This window comes from Bos grunniens, chromosome 1 (assembly GCF_055505025.1).
Source record: "Bos grunniens cultivar Pamir isolate PY7600 chromosome 1, Bosgru_T2T1.0, whole genome shotgun sequence".
NCBI classification, from domain to species: domain Eukaryota; kingdom Metazoa; phylum Chordata; class Mammalia; order Artiodactyla; family Bovidae; genus Bos; species Bos grunniens.
This window is the reverse complement of record NC_141165.1, coordinates 21,266,391-21,290,248: the sequence shown is the minus strand read 5'-3', so window position 1 is coordinate 21,290,248 and position 23,858 is coordinate 21,266,391. Positions and strand designations below refer to the sequence as shown.

Sequence of the window (23,858 nt, the reverse complement as noted above, 5' to 3'; positions counted from 1 at the left end):
ACTTCCATCACCAGTCACATCCACAACTGGGCATTGTTTTTGCTTTGGCTCCATCTCTTCATTCTTTTCGGAGTTATTTCTCCACTCTTCTCCAGTAGCATATTGGTCAGCTACCAACCTGAGAGTTCATCTTCCAGTGTCATATCTTTTTGCCTTTTCATACTGTTCATGGGGTTCTCAACGTTACAGGTACTCAATATACTTTTATACTGTTCATGGAGTTCTCAATACTACAGGTACTCAAGTAATATTAAAGATGAGTGATACACAGTCTAATCAGCGTGCTAAAAAACTATGCTGCAGTAACAACCCCGATTCTTACTACTTTAACATGGCAGGAACATACTTCTTGCTCATGCTCTTGCCCATGCTCTATGCTCAACATTAGTTGTCTGGGGGCTCTGCTCATCATAGCCGCCCAAGGGACTGTAGGTTGATTTAAGACCCAATGATGCTTCCACAATCACAGTGAAAGAACAAGAAGGGAGAAAGCAGTGAATCACACACAGGCTGTTAAAACTTCAACCTGAAAGTAACAAATGTCCATTGAGTAACAAATGTCCACTTGATCGGCCAGAGTAGGTCACACGGCCCTACCTAACTTCATAGGTGGCGAGGCTGTACAATTCTATCATATGTCTGAAAAGCACTAAGCTGGACACTTCCAGTGAACATTACGGACTGCTATTACTGAATGACAAGCTTATTATTGAAGAACTTTGCAAAGTTCTTCCACATTCATTACCTCATTTGATTTTTACTCAAGCCTTACAGGGGCTTCCCAGGTGGCACTAGTGGTAAAGAACTTGCCTGTCAATACAGGTGTGACTCCTGGGCCAGGAAGATTCCCTGGAGGAGGGCATGGCAACCCACTCCAGTAATTTTGCCTGGAGAATCCCATGGACAGGGGAGCCTGGTGGGCTACAGTCTATAGGGTTGCGAAGAGTGGGACACGACTGAAGCGACTTAGCATACACTCGCACGGCACCTTTACAGTGTGGGTTCTACCAGCATTCTTTTTTTACAAATGAAATAACTAAAGCTCGCAGAGATTAAAACTTATTTAAATCGCACAGATAGTAAATCAAACAGTTTGGAACTCCAAATCTTAATCTTTTAGTTAAAAAACTACTATGGTACAATCTCTGCACCCATAATAAGCAGTGCATTGCAATTTGCCATTTATTTGCACTATTTATTCATTACATTATTGGACATTACTCTTCCCTTCATGTATATTATACATGGACCAGATCGCTGAATTTATGTTTTCTGAGAACATATTGTCATATACTCTGTGTTCTTCACAGAATCTTACCACATCTTATCTCATCTTGTCTCACCTTATAAAAGGCAGTATATTTCTAAGTTTGTCTTGGTTAATTTGTAACAGAATCACTATTTTCTGAACACCGAGGCCATGCTTTGGGCATTAGAGAAGAAAGATGCCAACTAGATAAATTAAATCAAGAACTTCACTGTTAGGGAGAACTTAAGTCTGCTCAATTCAGAGATGTCCTCCAGATGCTACCTGCCTTTACAGGTACAGGTTTCATAGGGATGAAACTTGACATGCACGCGCTTCCCATTTTCATCACATCAAATCACACCACATGCTCCTGACAGTGCATCACTCTTAGAACAGTCTCCACAGATTTGCATAGACTTGTTTACCTTTATTTTGATACTGAAAGCTCCTCTCTTTGTGAATTCACTAGGAGCCATTTTGCTGTCATAATGCCATTTCCATGGATACCCATAGGCAGAATGTGTCCTGAAACACTGGAATGAATGCCGTGCTCCTGCAAATGGGGTAAGATTGGAAGATTCAAAAACCAACTGCCTGATTAGAACCCGGGTCTGAATAACAAGCAGAGGTGCTAATATTGAAAGCAATTCTCCATTAGCTTATCTAATGTGCCTTAATATAACCACAGAAGGAACTGCCCTAGGACACGGTTTCCTCAATTTCCTTGTTTGTGGGAAATAATGGTACTTACTTCATAGGGTTCCTGTGGGATTAAATGAGGTAATGCAACAAACATTTAGAACAAGCTTAATGCATAGTAGTTTCTCACTAAATGTATCACTTATCGCAGTACTTGCCTTTGAATTTTGCCAAATGCTTCCACTTGAGCCAGTTGGGCTCAGATATTAACATATAAGAAAATTTTAGGGCTGGAAGGAACTTTGGAATCCATCTGCTCCAGAGAAACTGAAGAGATTTGTCCAGGATCACAGAATTTATGGTGGAGCCAAAATAGGATCTGGGTCTCTTGACTGTAATTTTACATTTAGGAGGATTGTCTTATTTAGAACAGCGTTTGACACAGTAAAGAAGCTGTCTATTTGATTTTACATGAACCAAAGTTGATTTACTTTGGTTAGTTTTCATTTCTTCTGAAAAGTCCATTTATTTAATAAGTACATAGAACACAATCAATCCCTATCACTGTTAAATTGTGTCCTAAGAACAAAAGGAAACTAACCCAAATATTAAGTCAAAGCTCTTTCCAGCCTAGGGCTAGGACTCCAGTCTGAAATTAGTTCTATTTTGCTCACCAGTTTAATGATACTGTCAGTTGTTTTTTAATTAAGTTGCCCTTAACTGCTACACTGCATGGATTTTAAAAGCTAACAGAAGTGCTTGCTGTGCTTCAATACACTTTAAAGTGAAATAATTTGAATTGGCTCTCTTTTAAAAGGCTTAGATAAGGGCATTTCAGAAAACAACTTAAAAGTATTTTTCCAGGTAATGAGTCTGGAAATGTCTGCAAGTTTCCAGGCTTTCCAGACTCGATAGTTAAATTCCAATTCCTCCAAAGTAAGTCACTGAAATTTCTTTATTTCTGTGAAATAGAAATCATGACCTTTGTAACCCAGGGGAGAGAGAGTGGAGCCATGCGACAAAGCCATTACCCAAATAAATGGTGGCAATTTCCAAAACAACTATAAAGATGGGTGTCCTCTATTTTTTCTTTTCAGAATCAAATCAGTTTTCAATAGAGAACAGATGTGCCATTATAGCTTCTCCTTTGCCCTTTTGAAGGTTCACTTGGGATACCTCTTGGCCAAAACAGATTAAGTGAAGTCAGCATGTTGCTATTACATTGGGAAGCCAAAAAGAGATATTGTCTCTTTCTAGGGTAAGAACCTGGTTGAAGCAGTAATGTGAATTCCCAGCAAACCAGCTGTTTGCACAAGAATATGCTATTGTTGTTCCTCAGCAACCAATGTTATTCTTCAAAGGGACAATGAATGGAGAATTATTTTGTTCTGTCTCTTGTATCTGGAGTATGACTTGAACAAATCTCTAATTAAAATGAACACTCTACTGGTATCTTGGAAGGACTCAGGCAACTGACCAAGTTTGCCCATGGAGTTGAGAAGTCAGATATGGTTTTGATCAATGGAAGTCTCCAATAACCAAATAAATGCCCCTTAACTCTCTTTCTTCCATTCACCTGTATGTGAATAATAGTGTCTGTTCTACTCTTGTTGGCATCTACCATGGCATTCAACATTCCATTCTCTTACCCAGTCTCATGTTCTACTCTGGCACTAGCACTAAAAGAGGTAACATGCGTGAGGCAACCAATATACCACTGAATGGTTAAACAAACAAACAAAATGAGATAATAACACAAAATTTTTAAAATTACTTTATTTTAATTGGAGGATAATTACAATATTATGATGGCTTTTGCCATACATCGATATGAATCAGCCATAGATGCACATGTATCCCCCCATCCTGAACCCCCTTCTCACCTCCCTCCCCACCCTATCCCTCTGGGTTGTCCCAGAGCACTGGCTTTGGGTGCCCTGTTTCATGCATCGAACTTGCACTGGTCATCTATTTTACCTATGGTAATATACATGTTTCGACGCTATTCTCTCAAATCATCCCACCCCGCCTTCTCCCATGGAGTCCATAAGTCTGCTCTTTACATCTGTGTCTCTTTTGCTGCCTTGCATATAGGATCATGATTACCATCTTTCTAAATTCCATATATATGTGTTAATATACAGTATTTGTGTTTCTCTTTCTGACTTACTTCACTCTGTACAATAGTCTCCAGTTTCATCCACCTCATTAGAACTCACCAAATGTGTTCCTTCTTATAGCTGAATAATATTCCATTGTGTGTATGTACCACAACTTCTTTATCCATTCATCTGCTGATGGACATCTAGGTTGCTTCCATGTCCTAGCTATTGTAAACAGTGCTGCAATGAACATTGGGGTGCATGTGTCTCTTTCAATTCTGGCTTCCTCCGTGTGCATGCCCAGCAGTGGGATTGCTGGGTCATATGGCAGTTTTATTTGCAGTTTTTTAAGGAGAGTCAGGCACGACTGAGCAACTTCACTTTCACTTTTCACTTTCACGCACTGGAGAAGGAAATGGCAACCCACTCCAGTGTTCTTGCCTGGAGAATTCCACAGACGGGGGAGCCTGGTGGGCTGCCGTCTATGGGGTCGCACAGAGTCAAACACGACTGAAGTGACTTAGCAGCAGCAGCAGCAAGGAATCACCACACTGTCTTCCACAGTGGCTCTACCAGTTTGTATTTCCACCAACAGTGTAAGAAGGCTCCCTTTTCTCCAGACCCTCTCCAGAAATTATTATCTGTAGACTTTTTGATGGTAGCCATTCTGACCAAAGTGAGATGATACCTCATTCTGGTTTTGATTTGCATTTTTCTAATAATGGGTGATGTTGAGCATCTTTTCATGTGTTTATTAGCCATCTGTATGTCTTCTTTGGAGAACTATCTGTTTAGTTCTTTTGCCCCCTTTTTGATTGCATTGTTCATTTTTCTGGTATTGAGTTGTATGAGCTGCTTGTATATTTTGGAGATTCTTTGTCAGTTGTTTCATTTGCTATTATTTTCTCCCATTCTGAAGGCTGCCTTTTCACCTTGCTTATAGTTTCCTTCGTTGTGCAAAAGCTTTTAAGTTTAATTAGGTCCCATTTTTAAATTTTTGCTTTTATTTCCCTTACTCTGGGAGGTGGATCATAGAGGATCTTGCTGTGATTTATGTCAGAGTGTTCTGCTTATGTTTTCCTCTAAGAGTTTTATAGTTTCTGGTGTTACATTTAGATCTTTAATCCATTTTGAGGTTATTTTTGTGTATGGTGTTAGAAAGTGTTCTAGTTTCATTCTTTTACATGTGGTTGAACAGTTTTCTCAGAAACACTTGTTAAAGAGATTGTCTTTTCTCCATTGCATATTTTTGCCTCCTCTGTCAAAGACAAGGTGTCCACAGGCGCGTGGATTTATCTCTGGGCTTTCTATTTTGAATAACAGAAAATTTAATGACAATCTGCAATTAAAAATATTTAGGAACTGCTATATAGTCACTCTATTGTTATTTAAACATAAAACACAAAAGATTTGGCACTTACTTCATTAAAGTAGCTCAAACTATAAGACTAGTTTTACTGCAGTACAATAGGCTCTTTGTTACCGTTATTTATTTCACTGCTTAAAATCCTGGGCTTAATAATGTCTATGATCCTCCCCTACCCCAAGTGTCCAGCAGATTCTTCTTGGAATATAAGTGACAAGTGATATAATATGAAGATCATACAGATGTATGATATTCACAGGTAGATTATAATTTGATTTCCATGGTGGTTTTCCCACTGAATATCTCTTGAGTGAATTTTGGAAAGTCTTCCCAGTAATCTGGTCCAGATTTATTATTTCTCATTTATTAATGAACCTAACAAGTATTTATTGAGCATCTTGGCATCAGCAACTGAGGTAGGCACCAGGGGATGTGGACAAGATAAACAAGTTCCCTGCCAAGTGCTAATGACAGAGGAGGGTCCATGCTAAAGGAGTACCCAGAAGGTTCACTTATCCAGACCCAGAGTGGGTTCAGGAAAGAATTCTTGGAAGTAATGGTGATAAAACAGAAGAGCTAAAGAAGCAGTAGAAAAGTGTTCTGGGAAGAGGGAGTATCAGGTATACAGGTTAGGAAGAAAGAGAACACGGCAAATGAAAGAAAAATTCACTGTTGATACAGTTGAGTTGGGATAATGAGGTCAAGAGAGGTAAACTGGGACCAGATTATGAAAGGCTGTAGAAGCCAAATGAAGGTGTTTGACTTTAAGAATATGTGTCTGTATGTAGCCTTCAGCCTTTCCTCAAATGCAATGCCACTCGACCCTCCCTGCCCAGCTATTTTTTTTCCATTAAAATTTTTTTGTCAGGACTTCATTTCTTGTTTCATTTCAGTTTTTTCTTCCATTTTTATTGATATATAATTGACATGCATCCTAAGTCACTTCAGTGTGTCCAATCCTTTGTGACCCCATGGAGGAGCCCACCAGGCTCCACTGTCCATGGAATTTTCTAGGCAAGAATGCTAGACTGGGTGGCCATTTCTTTCTCCAGGGGATCTTCCAGACCCAGGGAGTGATTGAACCTTGTCTCTTATGTCTCCTGCATTGGCAAGAGGGTTCTTTACTGCTAGTGCTACCTACAGCACTGTATAAGTTTAAGATGTACAGTATAACAATTTGATTTAATACATCATGAAATGATTACTATTTAAGTTTAGTGAACATTCATCATCTAATATAGATAAAAATTAAATTGAAAAAACTTTCCTTATGGTAAGAACTCAGATTCACTCTCGTAACAACTTTCATGTATAATACATAACTGTTAATTATATTTATCATGTTGTACATTACATCCATAGTACCACCCCACTTTATAAACTATTATAGACATTTTATAACCACTGAATGAACTTTTCTTTGATAAAAAATAACATCTTTGTTAAAATGGAAAAGCTATTAGTTGATCATGTTCTTGATCTAGAAGGGAATTTAAAGATCATACATTCTAACTCTTCTCACTTTTTAGACAGAAAAACCAAGATTAAGAAAAGTGAACTGTGTCATCTGAGGGTCTGTGGGTGCTGAAGGGTGAGCAAGGCCTAAAACTCAAGTTCCTATTGGACATTCCTCTACACAATATCAGATGTGAAGTCTATCTGACTGATTTAGACATATTTTATTACTATATAAGCGGGGTTAAGTGAATTTTTTTAACCCTACCAGTACCTTTGAAAGCTGAGGAGCTTTCTTGAATGATCTTCATTAGGAATGTAATACTCTAAGAAATATGATGGTGAAGCCCTGCCCTGTTAATAATGTAGATTCATATTTTGAATGCATGGAAGACCTTTAAATGAAGCCTCAGGTCTCTGTCCAGTGTTAGGATCATCTCTTTAGAAGCATAATCATATGACACAAGCAGTACCTTCATGGAAGATAAAACAAACAAAAACAACAAATGCCCCTAGGAACAAAAGGACAGAACTGTCAATTCAGAAAAACCAGACTCTGGCTCCAAAGTTATCCTATGCATTTCCCAAATGCCCAGAGAAAAACAGCTATTTATTACAAACTTAAATTACTGCTTTTAAAGATGCCCTGAAAACAAAAGCAGTAGCCATAAACTTTTCAGGCAATGTATGCCCCACAAGCACAACTTAATTACAGAACATGAGGCTGAGTTTTCTATCTTGGGGAAACATTTGGCTAGGAATTCAAATAGACCAGGTCATGGCTTCTGCTCATCTTAAATTAAAAGACCCTGAATATTTTTAAAATTAGGAAAACATAGGCAAATGTTAGCTGCTGTGCTTTTTTTTTTTTTTCTGTAGTGAAATAACACATATAAACTGTGGCCTGTATCCTTCCAAGACCCAGTTCTTGAGGACATTGTTCTACAGTTTATTCTATGAGCATAGTTGAGAAAACTGAGCCCCGTTTGTTTAAAAATATCTTCAAAGAGCCGACCTGATGCTCGAAGAGAAGCATGGCTAACAAATATCTTTTTTAAAAAAGGTAACAAACTAGCCTACACTGGATATTTATTGAGTGTATTTCAATAATCTTTCAGTTTTCTCAGTTTCTGTTCATTTATTTATCCATTCATTAAAGAAATTTTAAGAAAATATAACCTTCTCTTGGAACCAAGGAGGTTACAAAAAGTTAATTTTTGTAGAGTTTATATAAAAATGGGGGCAACATACATATTTGAAAAGGACAGAATTCCTAATTAAGATGTGTTAGTGAACTGTGGCCCCGTGAAGTCTGTAAATGCAGGTGCTGAAGATATGCAAAACAGGAAAAATATAGGAGAAAAATTTTTAAACTTTTAATTTTGAAATAATTTTAGATTTACAAAACAGCTGCAAAGATAGCACTGAGTTCCTGTATACCTTTCACCCAAATTCCCCTAATGTTAACGTCTTATGCAACCATGGTACAATTATATACTAAGCAATTAAAATTGGAAAAATATTACTGACTAAACTCCCCAAATGGCAACCCACTCCAGCATTCTTGCCTGGAAAATCCCATGGATGGAGGAGCCTGCTAGGCTATAGTCCATGGGGTCGCAAAGAGTCGGACACGACTGAAGTGATTAAGCATGCATGCATGCAAACTACAATGTCATTTGAATTTACTCATTTTTTCCCCACTAATGTCTTTGAAGGAGTTCTGGACATGGGACTCCAAAATATGCCACTTTGGCATATTGATTATTATGAACTAAAGGCACTTGAGAAGGAGCAGATTCAGGAAGAGCTCTCTGACCTCTCCTTTTGTACCCAAACACAGGTCATAAAATTTCTCATGAGAAAGGTGATCCTCTGTACCAGGAAGAAAAGAACATCCTGGTTTCCCAGAGACTGGGAATTACTGTTGAAGTGGATCTGTACAAACAAACTTACTCTAACGATGTGATATTATCTTCCACTGGTTTCCCTCCTACCCCGTTTATGTCCTATTGCCTTCCCCATAATTTGTCGCCCCTAGCCCAAACCCTTTTGCCATTTCTTCACAAATCTATCATTTCTTGGTCTAAAATATAAAAGCTTCCTGCTTTGGTCACTTCCTCAAGGTCTTCATTCTCTTTTGAATGCCCCCATGTACAGGCAGAAATTTAGTAAAGGGTGTATGCTTTTTCTTCTGCTAATAGTCTTAGGTCAGTGTTGTTCTTAAGCCCAGATGGAGATCCTAAAGGAGAATTCTGCCCCCCCACCCCATATCCCTTTTCTGTTCCTGCCTCCAACTCAGGATCCCACATTTCATTTAGTTGTCACCTCCTTAGTTCCTTCCTTCCATTACAGTTTCTCAGTCTTTCCTAGCCTTCACTTTTTCATGACCTTGATACTTCAGAAAAGTACTGGTCAGGTATTTTGTCGAATCCTCCTTGATTTGGGCCTGTGAATTTCAGGGAAGAATACCACAGATGTGAAGCATTCTTTTCATCACATCAAATCAGGGTGTACCTGATGTCAAGGCAACTTTTTCCTGGTGGTGTTCACCTAGATCACCTGGTTGAGGTGGTGTCTGCCAGGCTTAGACACTGGAAAATTAGTCATGTTCCCTTTCCACTCTCTACTCGTGAGATGTGAGTCACTAAGCTCAGCCTCCTCCAGGGGAGAGGATTCAAGTTTCATTTGTTGGAGGAAGAAGTCTCAAACGACTTGTCAACTTATATTAAAACCACTACAGTAATAACTATTTTGCGAGAGATACTTTGAATCTATGCCAAATATTCTCTCAAGGTTTTGCCTAAATTTAGTATTCACTGATAAATCCTGCCTACAGCAATTTATTGTGGTATTTGAATCACAATTTTCTATTTCTCTCTATATTTTTTAAATTTAATACCTAGAATTCTTTCAGAAAAAATATTTATCCCCCTCCCTATTTATTTATATTAGTATGGTATCATTGATATTTCCTAAAATTGCTTCAGCACTGACCTTTGGAGCTTCTTTTAGATATATCTAATCATGTATCTTTTTAACATGGCCTCTTTTTTTTTTTTTTCTTGAACATTTACTTACTTTTTGGCATTATAGGATACTCCAGATTCATCTGGTATTTTCCTCTATTGGCCCAAGATTCAGCCATTTCCCAAAGTGGTACTGGTTCATTTTACTAGAAAATGGTATTTAGCAACCAAGATCTGGGCATCATGTGTTAGCAATGAGGTATGCTCATTGCTATAGGAGTATTACTGTCCCTAGGGCCTCTCAGGGATTAGAACTAGAAAATATACACATGTACACACAGATAAGGGGCTTCCCAGGTGGTGCAGTGTTAAAGAACCCACCTGCCAATGCAGGAGATGCAAGAGAGGCAGGTTCAATCCCTGGGTCAGTAAGATCCCCTGGAATAGGAAATGGCAACCTATTCCGGTATTCTTGCCTGGAAAATTCCATGGACAGAGGAGCCTACAGACCAAGGGGTTGCAAAGAGTTAGACATGACTGAGAAACTGAGCGTGCATGCATGCTACATAGATAACTCAATTTCCATGTACACATTAAAATAAACATGAGTTCATATTGTTACATCCAGCTTTAATCCAACAACAATGGATTCATTCAAACACTCACAGCAGAGGGTATTCTAATCAGAGAAAGGTTTCAGTCAAAGAAAGATCTCAAAATAGGTGAGTCTCAAGCCAGGCTGAGAGGTGAAAACACTGAAATGTCTACTGAGTTTCTTTGAATAAAATCTTCTAAGCAGGTGGTAGTAGATTATACTGAGGACATTTTATAGATCAGAAAATGAGGCGTCAGAGAAGTCAAGAACTTGGCCAGTATCTAACATACTGGTAAGAGATAAGCCTTCCCCTCCCTGTGAATGTTCATAACTGGGAGCATATCAAATGGAGGAGAAGGAACACTAAAGGCTGGGAAATACGAGTGTGGGCAGACAGGAACACCCACTGGGCTGGCAGGGCACCAATCTGGCTGAGGTAGAGCATGGAGTCTCTACTCCTAGCTCAGTGTAGCACAGGATCTACCCGGGGCTGAAGGGAATTCCAAACCTAAACCCCACTTCTGCTTCTCTCTGTAGCCCTGTTTCCTCATCAGGAAAGCAATTTACAACATCTTTTTACAATACCAAGCAATAATAAAAGGCAAAGGAATGAAAATATCAGTGTAAACTCTTCTGCGTCATAAATGATTTTGCTTCTGGAGCTGTCCTGATGATAAAATAATGCAATTGAAAATGGCTTTTATAAACACAAGGTATTACTTTATAACAGGTCTAGATGAATATAACATACTTTAATATTACAGGAAGTGTTAATTGAATATATTAGTCTATAAAATTTGGAAACAAATTCAAAAGATCTCATTGAAAAAAATGACTAAAGCAAGATATGTTTCTAGTTGTTGTTTCTGTTGTTCAGTCACTCAATTGTGTCCAACTCTTTGCAACTCCATGGACTGCAGCATGCCAGGCTTTCCTGTCCTTCACTATCTCCTGGAATTTGCTCAAACTCATGTACATTGAGTCCATGAGCCATCCAACCATCTCATCCTCTGTCATCATACTCTCCTCCTTCCTTCAATCTTTCCCAGCATCAGAGTCATTTCCAATGGGTCAGCTCTTTGCAACAGGTAGCAAAAGTGCTGAAGCTTCAGCTTCAGCATCAGTCCTTTCAATGAATATTTTGGGTTGATTTCCTTCAGGATTGACTGGTTTGCTATCTTTTCTGTCTAAGGGACTCTCAAGAGTCTTCTCCAGAACCACAGTTCAAAAACATCACTTCTTCGGCACTCAGCCTTCTTTAAGGTCCAGCTCTCACATCCATACATGACTACTGGAAAAACCATTTCACTACAGCCTTCATTATACAAGCCTTTGTCAGCAAAGTGATGTATCTGCTTTTTAATACACTGTCTAGGTTTGTCAAAGATTTTCTTCCAAGGAGCAAGCATCTTTTAATTTCATGGCTGCAGTCACCATCTGCAGTGATTTTGGAGCCCAAGAAAATAAATTCTGTTACTGTTTCCATTGTTTCCCCATCTATTTGCCATGAAGTGATAGGACCATATGCTATGGTCTTAGTTTTTTGAATGTTGAGTTTTAAGCCAGCTTTTTCATCTTTCACCTTCATCAAGAAGCTCTTTAGTTCTTCTTGACTTTCTGCCATAAGGGTGGTGTTATCTGCATATCTGAGGTTATTGATATTTCTCTAAGCAATCTTGATTCCAGCTTGAGCTTCATTCAGCCCAGCATTTTGCATGATGTACTCTGCATATAAGTTAAATAAGCATGTGACAATATATAGCCTTGAAATAATCCTTTCCCAATTTGGAACCAGTCTGTTGTTGCATTCCCAGTTCTAACTGTTGCTTCTTGATCTGCATACAGGCTTCTCAGGAGACAGGTGAGGTGTTCTGGTCTTCCCATCTCTTTAAGAATTTTTCAGTTTTTTGTGATCCACACAGTCAAAGCCTTTAGTCAACACTTTTGGATTTCCAACAGGCCAGAGACTATGGGCACAAGTGCCATATACTTTTTTATTCTATCTATATAGTTTTTCGCTATCTCTGTCACACTATGGCAAGTTATTAGCTTGGGTAGAGAAGGGAGTGTAGTGTGGAATAAAAGCACAGAACCTGAAGCCAGGTCAGTTTTATTCAATTCCCGTTTATTCATCTTACTATTGATATTTGTGTAACTTCTTCATGCCTCAGTCCCCTCAAATGTAGTCAAGAAAATGACAACATAATACAACTAGCACTGTTGTGAAAACAAATGAAGTTACATATGTAAAGCACTTAGAAGACTGCCTGGAACATAGTGAAAGCTTAGTGTCAGCTACAAATATATTCCACTAATAATCTTATCAGGTATAGTTCCTAATGAGGGGACATGGGTTATTAGTTCAAAGTACTAGAAATTGTTTTATTATCATATTTAATCACATGAGGAAAGAGGAAAAGTAGCTTCACATTGAGTACATGTAAAATCCATTTCTTAGAACTAACTCCATGACCAGGACGTGGTTTTTAAGGAGCTGCAGGGAAGCATGGAGTATGAGATTGTTTCAGGGCAGCAGCTCCTAACTCAGCTTCCCTCCCTCTACGTCCCAACCCATCCCCTCCTCCCTGCCCCCACCCTCCCCCACCCAAGTAGTGCAGTGTTATCAGTTTCCCAACATGCTCGCCCTTGCTCACCAGCTGCACTTTTCCCCTGCACATGTTATATGCCATCCATCCTTAAATGAATGGCTCCACTTCTGGCTCCCCTTCAACATATTTCCTCATGTCAGTCCATCTTGATCTGTGTTTCTAACTCTTTTCATATGTATGCCAAGAAGCACACCACTCCAAACAGACTTTTTACCACATTATACATGTAGATTAGATGTGTGCACCCAGTTGGATTTCTTGAGAACAGAGCCATGACTTACACAGGCTTCTTTTGAAGACTTCAGCAGTGGTTCTCACCTAGGGACGGTTTTGTCCTCAGGTACCATTTGGTAATATCTGGAGGCATTTTTGGTTACACCACTAGGAAAGTGAGGTACTACTTGCATCTAATGGGTAGAGACCAGAGATGCCGCAAAACAACCTACAATGCACAGGACAGCCTGCCCTCCCTTATAACCAAGTGTTACCCGGTTCAAATTACCTGGTTTCTCATTGTACCACAGATGAGAAACTTTGCCCAACAGTATGCAAGACAGCAGTAAAATAAGAATCATTCCCATTACTTTGCCAACAAAGGTCTGTCTAGTCAAGGCTATGGTTTTTCCAGTAGTCATGTGTGGATGTGAGAGTTGGACTATAAAGAAAGTTGAGCACCGAAGAATTGATGCTTTTGAACTGTGGTGTTGGAGAAGACTCTTGAGAGTCCCTTGGACTGCAAGGAGATCCAACCAGTCCATCCTAAAGGAGATCAGTCCTGGGTGTTCATTGGAAGGACTGATATTGAAGCTGAAGCTCCAATACTTTGGCTAACTGATTCGAAGAGCTGACCCATTTGAAAAGACCCTGATGCTGGGAAAGATTGAGGGCAGGAGGAGAAGGGGACAACAGAGGATGAGATGGTTGGATGGCATCACCGACTCGAAGGACATGGGTTTGGGTGAAGTCCGGGAGTTGGTGATGGACAGGGAGGCCTGGCGTGCTGCGATTCATGGGGTCGCAAAGGGTCAGACACGACTGAGCGACTGAACTGAACTGAACAATTTCATGATTTTTTCCATAATATCTCAATGAGCTAAGCACTAACTCAACTTCCATTCCAGGGTCATATCCAGTGACATGGGGTTCCTTATAACCAGCAATAATGACCAGGAAAACAAGAGGGAATATTTTGTATTTATATTGTTTGGGCCTTGTGGCTACCTTGGTAGCAGAAGCATGAGTGATTTGTCACAGTGAGAGTTGAACAATGGCAATGACATCTCCTTGGCACTGAAACGATAACCATATAGGTCAGTCCTTGTCTCTAATCTCTGCTCAGCTACAGCCTCTGAAGTCTTTTATCAGCAGCCTTAGCCCAGATTAGAAACCTGGATATTATCAGCTTGTTCCCTGAGCAGGGTAGGGTCTGAGATTGATATTGTTGCTCTCACCCAGCTATACCTATGGGACTAGAGAGGACTCTAGGGCACCCACATTCCCACTTCATTGCAGTTTTTTCTTACTAACCACCAGACTTGCCCAGTCCCCATGAATGACCTTTAGCTCTAGATTCTTAAGTGAGTTCCGGCTCAACCCTAAAATTTAGGTCCTATCCTTTCCCTCTGACTCTCCGCAGGCTCAGCTATCCAGGAGATGAGCTCTGCTCTCAGTACCTCGGTCACTGAGCATAAGTCTATTTCAACAACAATGGCCCTGTTGGTATCAGAGCTGCTGAAACTAGCCTGACCATCAGAGAGACTTGTGCCTACTTCCCTCAACAGTTTAAACCACCTGTCCTCAAAGTCCTCCTGGATACTGACCTTTCCCTTATAGATGGTGTGATTTAATTCTATTTGATTCCAAAAGCTTTGAGCAATACTCTTGTAGTTGGGTAAGCTGGATCCTTTAAGTGAACCTCCACAGTGAGTGCCTCTCCTCTAATATACTCTGATAGGCACAGTCCATTTCACTTACTGAGGTGGAGCTCAAGATGGAACATGCAAAATTTTCGTGAATGAAAAGGTACATATCACAAATATTCTGGAAAGTTTAATAATCAAAATACATAAGGATTAAAGAAAATAAATGAATCATGATAAGTTGCTATCTCATTCTCAAAGCCTTATTTCATCTGGTACTGTAATGTGTTTCTATCACTCAAATGTGATTATAGCTCAAGACTTTTTATGCAGTGCAGAAAATGGATGTGGATAAACGAAAGGAATAGACTGAGATAGGAACAATCAATTTTGCACTTGATTTCTATTTGTAAAGGTGTTTTTAAAATTCTTTACCATCTCTTAACTGCTCAGACTTTTTTCTCGAAAACAAAAAACTTATAAACTTGTTGGAGTTACTAAGTACAAAATTGCCCAGCTAATAATATCTTTTTTTCAATCAACTTAGCCTCTGATTTAAAAATTCACAGATATTCTACCATTTACAGGATAATGCCTGTTGACACAATTTTTCACTTTACCAATAGAGCATGAGGTAATATATATAATTGATTGCTTGTCCTTTCCCTGGTAGCTCAGACGGTAAAGAATTCGCCTACAATGCAGGAGACCTGGGATTGATTCCTGGGTTGAGAAGATCCCCTGGAGAAGGGAATGACAACCCATTCCAGTATCCTTCCTTGGAGGATCCCAAGGACAGTTGAGCCTGGTGGGCTACAGTCCATGGGGTCACAAAGAGTTGGACATGACTGAGCGACTAACTAACTATAAAACTGTACTATATTATTAAATCAGCATGGTTTATGGTCAAGTCATGATCAACTGCACCTGCAAGGCTCACAGAGGTAACTGAATGGACTCAAGATGTTTACAACTAGAGTGTACACGTGCTAATTTCAAGTTCAGTTCAGTCGAGTCCGACTCTTTATGACCCTGTGGACTGCAGGATGCCAAGCTTCCCTGTCCATCACCAACTCCCAGAGCATGTTCAAACTGATGTCCATCGAGTCGGTGATGCCATTCAACCATCTCATCCTCTGTCGTCCCCTTCTCCTCCTGCCTTCATTATTTCCCAGAATCAGGGTCTTTTGTAATGAGTCAATTCATCACATCAGGTGGCCAAAGTACTGGAGCTTCAGCTTCAACATCAGTCTATCTAATGAATGTTCAGGACTAATTTCCTTTAGGATTGACTGGTTTGATCTCCTTGCAATCCAAGGGACTCTCAAGAGTCTTCTCCAACACCACAGTTCAAAAGCATCAATTCTTCGGTGTTCAGCTTCCCTAGCCACTCAGACGTTAAAGCATCTGCCTGAAATGAGGGAGACTCAAGTTCAATCCCTGGGTCGGGGAGATCATCTGGAGAAGGAAATGGCAACCCACTCCAGTACTCTTGTCTGGAAAATCCCATGGACGGAGGAGGCTGGTAGGCTACAGTTCATGGGGTTGCAAAGAGTCGGTCACGACTGAGCGACTGCACTTTCTTTCTTTCAGCTTCCTTTATGGTCCAACTCACATCCATACATGACCACTGGAAAAACCATAGCTTTGACTAGATGGACCTTTGTCGGCAAAGTAATGTCTCTGCCTTTTAATATGCTGTCTAGGTTGGTCATAGGTTTTCTTCCAAAGAGCAAGCATCTTTTAATTTCATGGCTGTGGTCACCATCTGCAGTGATTTTGGCACCCAAGAAAATAAAATCTGCCACTATTTCCATTGTTTCCCCATCTATTTGCCATGAAGTGATGGGACTGGATGCCATGTGATCTTAGTTTTTTGAATATTGCGTTTTAAGCCAGATTTTTCACTTTCCTCTTTCACTTTCATCAAGAGGCTCTTTAGTTCCTTTAGCTTTCTGCCATAAGGGTGATGTCATCTGCATATCTGAGGTTATTGATATTTCTCCTAGTTATCTTGATTGCAGCTTGTGCTTCATCCAGCCTGCTACTTCCCATGATAAGTTAACTCTGCATGTAAGTTAAATAAGCAGGGTGACAGTATACAGCCTTGACATACTCCTTTCTCAATTTAGAACCAGTTTGTTCCATGTTTGGTTCTAATTGTTGCTTCTTGACCTGCACACAGATTTCTTAGCAGGCAGGTAAGCTGGTCTGGCATTCCCATCTCGTGAAGAATTCTCCACAGTTTGTTGTGATCCACACAGTCAAAGACTTTAGCATAGTCAATGAAACAGAAGTAGATGTTTCTCTGGAATTCTCCTGCTTTTTTGATGATCCAACAGAAGTTGGTAATTTGATCTCTGGTTCCTCTGCCTTTTCTAAGCCCAGTTTGAACACCTGGAAGTTTTCAGTTCACATACTGTTGAAGCCTAGCTTGGAGAATTTTGAATATTACTTTGCTAGCATGTGAGGAGAAGGCAATGGCAACCCACTCCAGTACTCTTGCCTGGGAAATCCCATGGATTTCCTCCCATGGAGGAGCCTGGTAGGCTACAGTCCATGGGGTTGTGAAAAGTCGGACACAACTGAGCAACTTCACTTTCACTTTTCACTTTCATGCACTGGAGAAGGAAATGGCAACCCACTCCAATATGCTTGCCTGGAGAATCCCAGGGACAGGAGCCTGGTGGGCCGCCTTCTATGGGGTCACACAGAGTTGGACACGACTGACATGACTTAGCAGCAGCAGCAGCATGTGAGATGAGTGCAATAGTTTGAACTACTGAGTAATTTGAACATTCTTTGGCATTGCCTGATTTTGGGATTGGAATGAAAACTGATCTTTTCCAGTCCTATGACCACTGCAGAGTTTTCCAAATTTGCTGGCATACTGAGTGCAGCACTTTCACAGCATCATCTTTTAGGATTTGAAATAGCTCAACTGGAATTCCATCACCTCCATTAGCTTTGTTTGTAGTGATGCTTCCTAAGGCCCACTTGACTTTGCATTCCAGGATGTCTGTCTCTAGGTGAGTGATCACACCATCATGGTTATCTGGGTCATTAGGGTCTTTTTTGTATAGTTCTTCTGTGTATTCTTGCCACCTCTTAATATCTTCTGCTTCTGTTAGGTTCATATCATTTCTGTCTTTTATTTTGCCCATATTTGTATGAAATGTTCTTTTTGTATCTCTAATTTCAAGTTACATAACTGTTTAAAATAGGTTTTGAGAAAAACTGTATAATAAATGAAGAAAATATGGGGTTTTTTGAATGCTTGAGTGAGGAGCTCAGCAAATCTTTGAGCAGTGATAAACCTGGACACATTTGTTGAAAACAACCAAATTTGTTGAAACTTTAAAATAACAAAATTAGAGTGGAAATAAATGAAATAGAGAGTAAAAAGACAATAGAAAAGATCAATGAAACTAAGGTGTTTTTTAAAAAAGATTTTAAAAAGTAGAGAAACCTTTTGCTCGACTCACCAAATAAAAAGAGGATTCAAATACACTGAATGACAAATGAAAATGGAGATTTTACAACTGATACCACAGATGTAAAATACAAAGGATCATAGGAAACTATTATGAACAATTATACAATAAGAAATTAGATAACCTATAAGAAATGGATAAATTCTTAGAAATATACAACCTACCAAGCCTGAATCATGAAGAAATAGAAAATATAAACACACTTATTACTATCAAGAATACTGAGTCAATAATCAAAAATCCTCCATCAAACAGAAGTCTAGGACCAGATGGCTTCACTGATGAATTCCACCAAACATTTAAAGAAAAGTTAATACAATTTTTTTCAAATGCTTTCAAAAAATGGAAGAGAAGGAAATGCATCCAAACTCATTTTATGAGGCCAGCATTACACTGTTACCAAAACGAGGCAAAGACACAAGAAAATTATAGACCAGTGTCCTGATGAACATAAATGTAAAAATCCTTAACAAAATATTAGCAAACTTAATTGAACAATACATTAAGATGATTGCACACCATGATTAAGTGGAATTTAATCCGGAGATGCAAGAATGGTTCAACAGTCACAATTCAACCAATGTCATTCACTACATTAACAAAATGAAGAATAAAAATCAGATAATCACTTTAATAGCTACAGAAAAAGAATTTGAAAAATATAACATCCATTTATGATAAAAACTCTCAACAAAGCAGATACAGAAGGATGTATCTCAACATAGAAAAGACTATATATGACAAAAGTGAAAGTTAAATGGCTCAGTCATGTCCGACTCTTTGTGACCCGCCCGACTCTTTGTGACCCCGTGGACTGTAGCCTACGAGACTCCCCCATCCATGAAATTTTTCAGGCAAGAGAACTGGAGTGGGTTGCCATTTCCACAGGTAATATCATAATCATGAAAAGCTGAAAGCTTTTCCTATAAGATTAAGAACAAGGCAAAGATATTCACTCTTGCCACTTTTATTCAATATATTATTGAAAGTCCTAGCCATAGCAATGAGAAAAGAAAAAGAAATTAAAGGGATTCAAATCAGAAAGAAAAAAGTAATACTTTTCTCTATTTGCAGATAACATGATATTACATATAGAAAATCCTGAGCTCTACCAAAAACGTGTTAGAGAAAATGAATGAATTCATTAATGTTGTAGGATACAAAATCAGCACACAAAATTCTATTGTGCTTCTACAAATTAATAACAAACTTTCAGAGAGACATTTTTAAAAAGTCCCACTTATAATTGCATCAAAAAGAATAAAATACCTAGGAATAAATTTCAGCAAGGAAGTAAAAGACCTATATACTGAAAACCCTAGCCATCGAAGAATATAGAAACAAATAGAAAGAGGGTCTGTACTCATGGACTGGAAGAATATTAAATGTTCAAACTACTCAAAGTAATATACAGATTCAATGCAATCCCTATCAAAATTCCAATGGGATTTTCCCCTCCCCCACAGGAACAGAATAGTCTTAAAATTGATATGGAACCATCAAAGATTCCAAATAGTTAAGGCAATCAGAGAGAGAAGAAAGCTGGAGATATCATATTTCCTGATTTCAAATTATATTACAAAGCTATAGTAATAAAATGCCAGTATAATACTGGTGTTAAATGGCATTAAAAACAGATATACACGCCAATGGAACAAAATAGAGAGCCCAGGAAAAAATGTTTACGTGGTCAATTAATTCATGACAAAGGATGAAACAATGGGGAAAGAACAGTCTCTTCAATAAATAATGTTGGAAAAACTGGATAGCCACATGAAAAAGGATGAAACAATATCACTATCTTATACCATACACAAAATGAATTAAGGATTTAAATGTAAGACCTGAAACCATAAAGCTAGAAGAAAACACAGGGGGAAAGCTTCCAGACATTGGTCTTGGCAATGGTTTTTTTTTTTTTTAATTTGACACCAAATGTAAATCAATGAAAGAAAAAATAAATAAGTGGGACTACAGAAAGTCAAAATGCTTCTGCACAGCAAAGGAAACCATCAAGAGAATGAAAGGGCAACATACAGAATGGGAGAAAATATTTGCAAATCATATCTTTAAGGAACTACTATCCCAAAATATAAAATAACTCATATAAATCCATAGTAAAAGACAAATAATCTGATTTTAAAAAATGGGTAGGTCTGGATAGACATTTTTCCAAAGAAAACATACAGATAGCCAACAGATAACATTAAAAAATGCTGAACATCACATTAATCATAAGGGAAATGAAAATTAAAACCATTATGAGGCATCACTTAACACCTGTTAGAATGGCTACCATCAAAAGACAACAAATAACAAGTGTTGGCAAGGATGTGTATTGTTGGTGAGAATGTTAATTGGTGCAGCCACTATAGAAAATAATGTGAAGATTGTTCAAAAAATTAAAAATAGAATTACCATATAATCTGGCAATTTCACTTCTGAATACTTATCTGCAGATAATGAAAACACTACCTTAAAAAGATATCTGCATGTCCATATTCATTGCAGCATTATCTATAATACCGAAGGCATGGAAATAACCTAGTCCATCGATGGGTGAGTGAGTAAAGAAGTTGTCACACACACATAACGGATTATTATTCAGCTATAAAAAAAGAAACCTTGCCATTTGTGACAACATGAATAAAACTTGAGGGCATTATGCTAAGTGAAATTAGAGAAAGACAAATTCTGTATGATCACTCCAATATGGAAGTTGAAGAAAGAAATGAACTCATGAATTCAGAGAAAATATTTGTGGTTACCAAAGGCAGGGTGTATGTGTGGGGTAGGAATGGGAGAAATGAATCACAGTGATGAAAAGGAATAAACTTCCAGGTATAAGATAAAAACATCCTGGGGATATAATGTACAGAATGATGACTATAGTTAACAATACACTATTGTATATTTGAAAGCAGATAATAGAGTAAATCTTAAAAATTCCATTATAAGAAAAAACTATAGCTATGTATGGTGATGGATATTAAATAAGCATTGTGGTAATCATTTCAAAATATATACATATATCAAATTACATTGCATACCTGAAACTACTCTAATGTGTCAATTTTATCTCAATAAAAATAAAAACAAAACAAAATGACCATTTAAAAATTCTGGAAATTGACCAAAGGCATATAATAAATTAAGATTTATTCAAGTACACCTACTGAATCTCAGTAAGAAGAGTAGGATTCTGTGACATTATAGCCAGAGATTGCTCCTATTCCTTGCCACCTCCCACCTCAGCTTCATGCTACTGAAAATTCTACCCAAGCCTCAGCAGATGGAGAGGGCTGTGGGAATTGGCAGTTCTACCTCCCTGCTACAGGGGGTTGATTTTATGGAAAAATTCCTGCCTGGGCACTGTTGGTAACAATAGTTATCTCAGTGGCAAACAATCAGGAAAGGCTAACATCATGAGTTGCCTGAGGTCTTGACAGGTTGGGACAAGCATAACATGGCAGACAAGCCAGATATTTAATAAGGAGATCCAGGGAAGGAACAATCAAATAGAGCCTGGCTGAGAGCCCCCTTTTCTCTGGTGGTCTGGAAAGCTGTACATGCTCTGCTGAGATCAGACAGGACGAGCTACTTGCTACCTGTCCTTGGCTGATTTTCCTTAAGTCATTCATCATGTGTCTAGCACATCAATTGATAACTAAACTCATTTAAATCCACCCACTGTGGTCACAAATCATACATTACAGACCATCTGCATTGCCTCCTTTATTATACAGGTGGTAAAACCAAAGCCTCTGAGCAGTTTAAGAACGCGAGTTTCCATGAAGTTAATAGAAAATCAACAGAGGTTAGTACAAATGGCTCCACAGGACTTTTCAGAAATTCACTTACCTGCCACAAGTTGGCATAAAGTTAAAAATAAATTTACCTTGCTAGTCAGGTAAGTTCGGTCTACCTGTATCAAATATACATAAAGATCGTCCTCAATCTTTATCCTACATACAGTCTCCTTTCTCTTTGTTTTATTTTCTTTTGAGAGACTAGAAGGGGCTCCTCAGGAGTCACTCCTTGTGGGCTCTCAGGTGGTAAACTGCACTGGGGAACAGATGATGCCTGTCCTATGAGTGATGATCCATCACAGTTATTGCTCTTAATCAATCCTCTTACCTTCTGTTGTTTCATGTTGTCGTAACTTCTGACTCCTGGATCTAGCTCTTCATTTTGTGCGTTTTGTGGGTGACAACCCACGCTAAAAACACTGAAGTCTTTTGGCTGGGTACCTGTAATTCTCAGGGAAAATGACTCACCTCAAACTATTATCTCATCTCAAACGTTTTTGTCTGTGTAACACTGCCTTTTTTCATAATGAAATGCTATCCATGCATGTCCTTAAGCTTTTTTTATTGTAAATTCTGCTTATTCAAGCAAGTGATTATAAGTTCTCTTGAAGGCAATAGAACACTCATGTGCATTAAAGGCTCTGTTTCCCCGAAGCATGGTAGGATACAGGAAGTTACTTCAGTTTGGTATCAAGGAAACCTGCTCCCAAGACAACCTTTATATGTTCCTGTTGTTCTTGATGGCTTGACATTTGGTTCATCCCTGGCATTTAGTCAAGTTTAAATCACTTGAAAAAAGAAACAAATCCCTGTGTTTATACAGCTGACATCTTTGCTTCTCAAAACTTTGTATAATCTGTATTTATAAGGACAGTCAGAAATTTTAATAGTTTAACCATCATAAATAGAGTGATGGACATTCAAAAAAGGGTACAAAGAAAAGACTACAGTAGGGTGAACCATTGCACTGTGGACTAAATTCCTTATTTAGGCTTTTTTTTTTTTTTCCTATTTTTGTTACTTGAAGACAGCATCCAGGGATTGAAGGCTGGAACTCAGGGCAGGTATAGAGGAATGGTGTCTCCATAAAGGGGAAACACCTGGGTAAGTCGAATTTATCACAGAAAACACATCTGTTCTCTTAAATGAGCGAAAGTAAATACCAAAATATGCCCAGAGGCAGTGTGGTATAAATTTTGCCACCAATTAATTATTCCTGGGTTTGAACTGTGTCCACCATGTATTTGCTCAGTTGGACAGTACCTTGGACAGTTCCCTCACTCTCTGCGTTTCCTTAACTGCATGATTGATTAAATGAGACAATTTAGGTAAAATTTAGATAAATTCAATAAAATACTGCTCTCATGAGCTCATCTACGTCAACAACTTTCTACTTTACCAACGTCATTCAAAGGCAAGTGTTAATAGTGACAAACTCATTTCTAAGCGGATTTTAGAATCTATATTTGTAGTTTTCAATAGCAACAACAAGAACTATAAGAATCATTCTGCAACTTCACAACTCAAAATTTTTTTCCAGCCAGGTTGAAATGAGTAACTTTTACTTGACACTTTTCCTCCTGAGTCACTTCTAAAAGATGAGATATTTTAACAGCACCCAGTTCACACATCAGGATCCCATGGGTCAGCCACCGCCACCAATGTAAAAAGGCCAGGAATATTTTAGATCATGATGCTGCCAGATGGAGTAG

The 23,858-nt window shown here is 38.6% G+C and overlaps 1 protein-coding gene across 9 annotated transcripts in view; it reads right to left on the bottom strand.

Annotated features, from left to right (window-relative positions):
- The window catches only part of TMEM108 (transmembrane protein 108), a 388,322-nt gene that overhangs the window by 243,512 nt on the left and 120,952 nt on the right, over positions 1 to 23,858 (bottom strand). The window contains exon 4 of one of the 9 annotated variants that reach the window (XM_086352768.1): positions 1,675 to 1,802. The exons of the other annotated variants lie outside the window; for them this stretch is intronic. The gene's annotated coding sequence lies outside the window, so the exon portion shown is untranslated. The remainder of the gene's footprint in view (positions 1 to 1,674; positions 1,803 to 23,858) is intronic. 9 annotated transcript variants of the gene reach the window in all.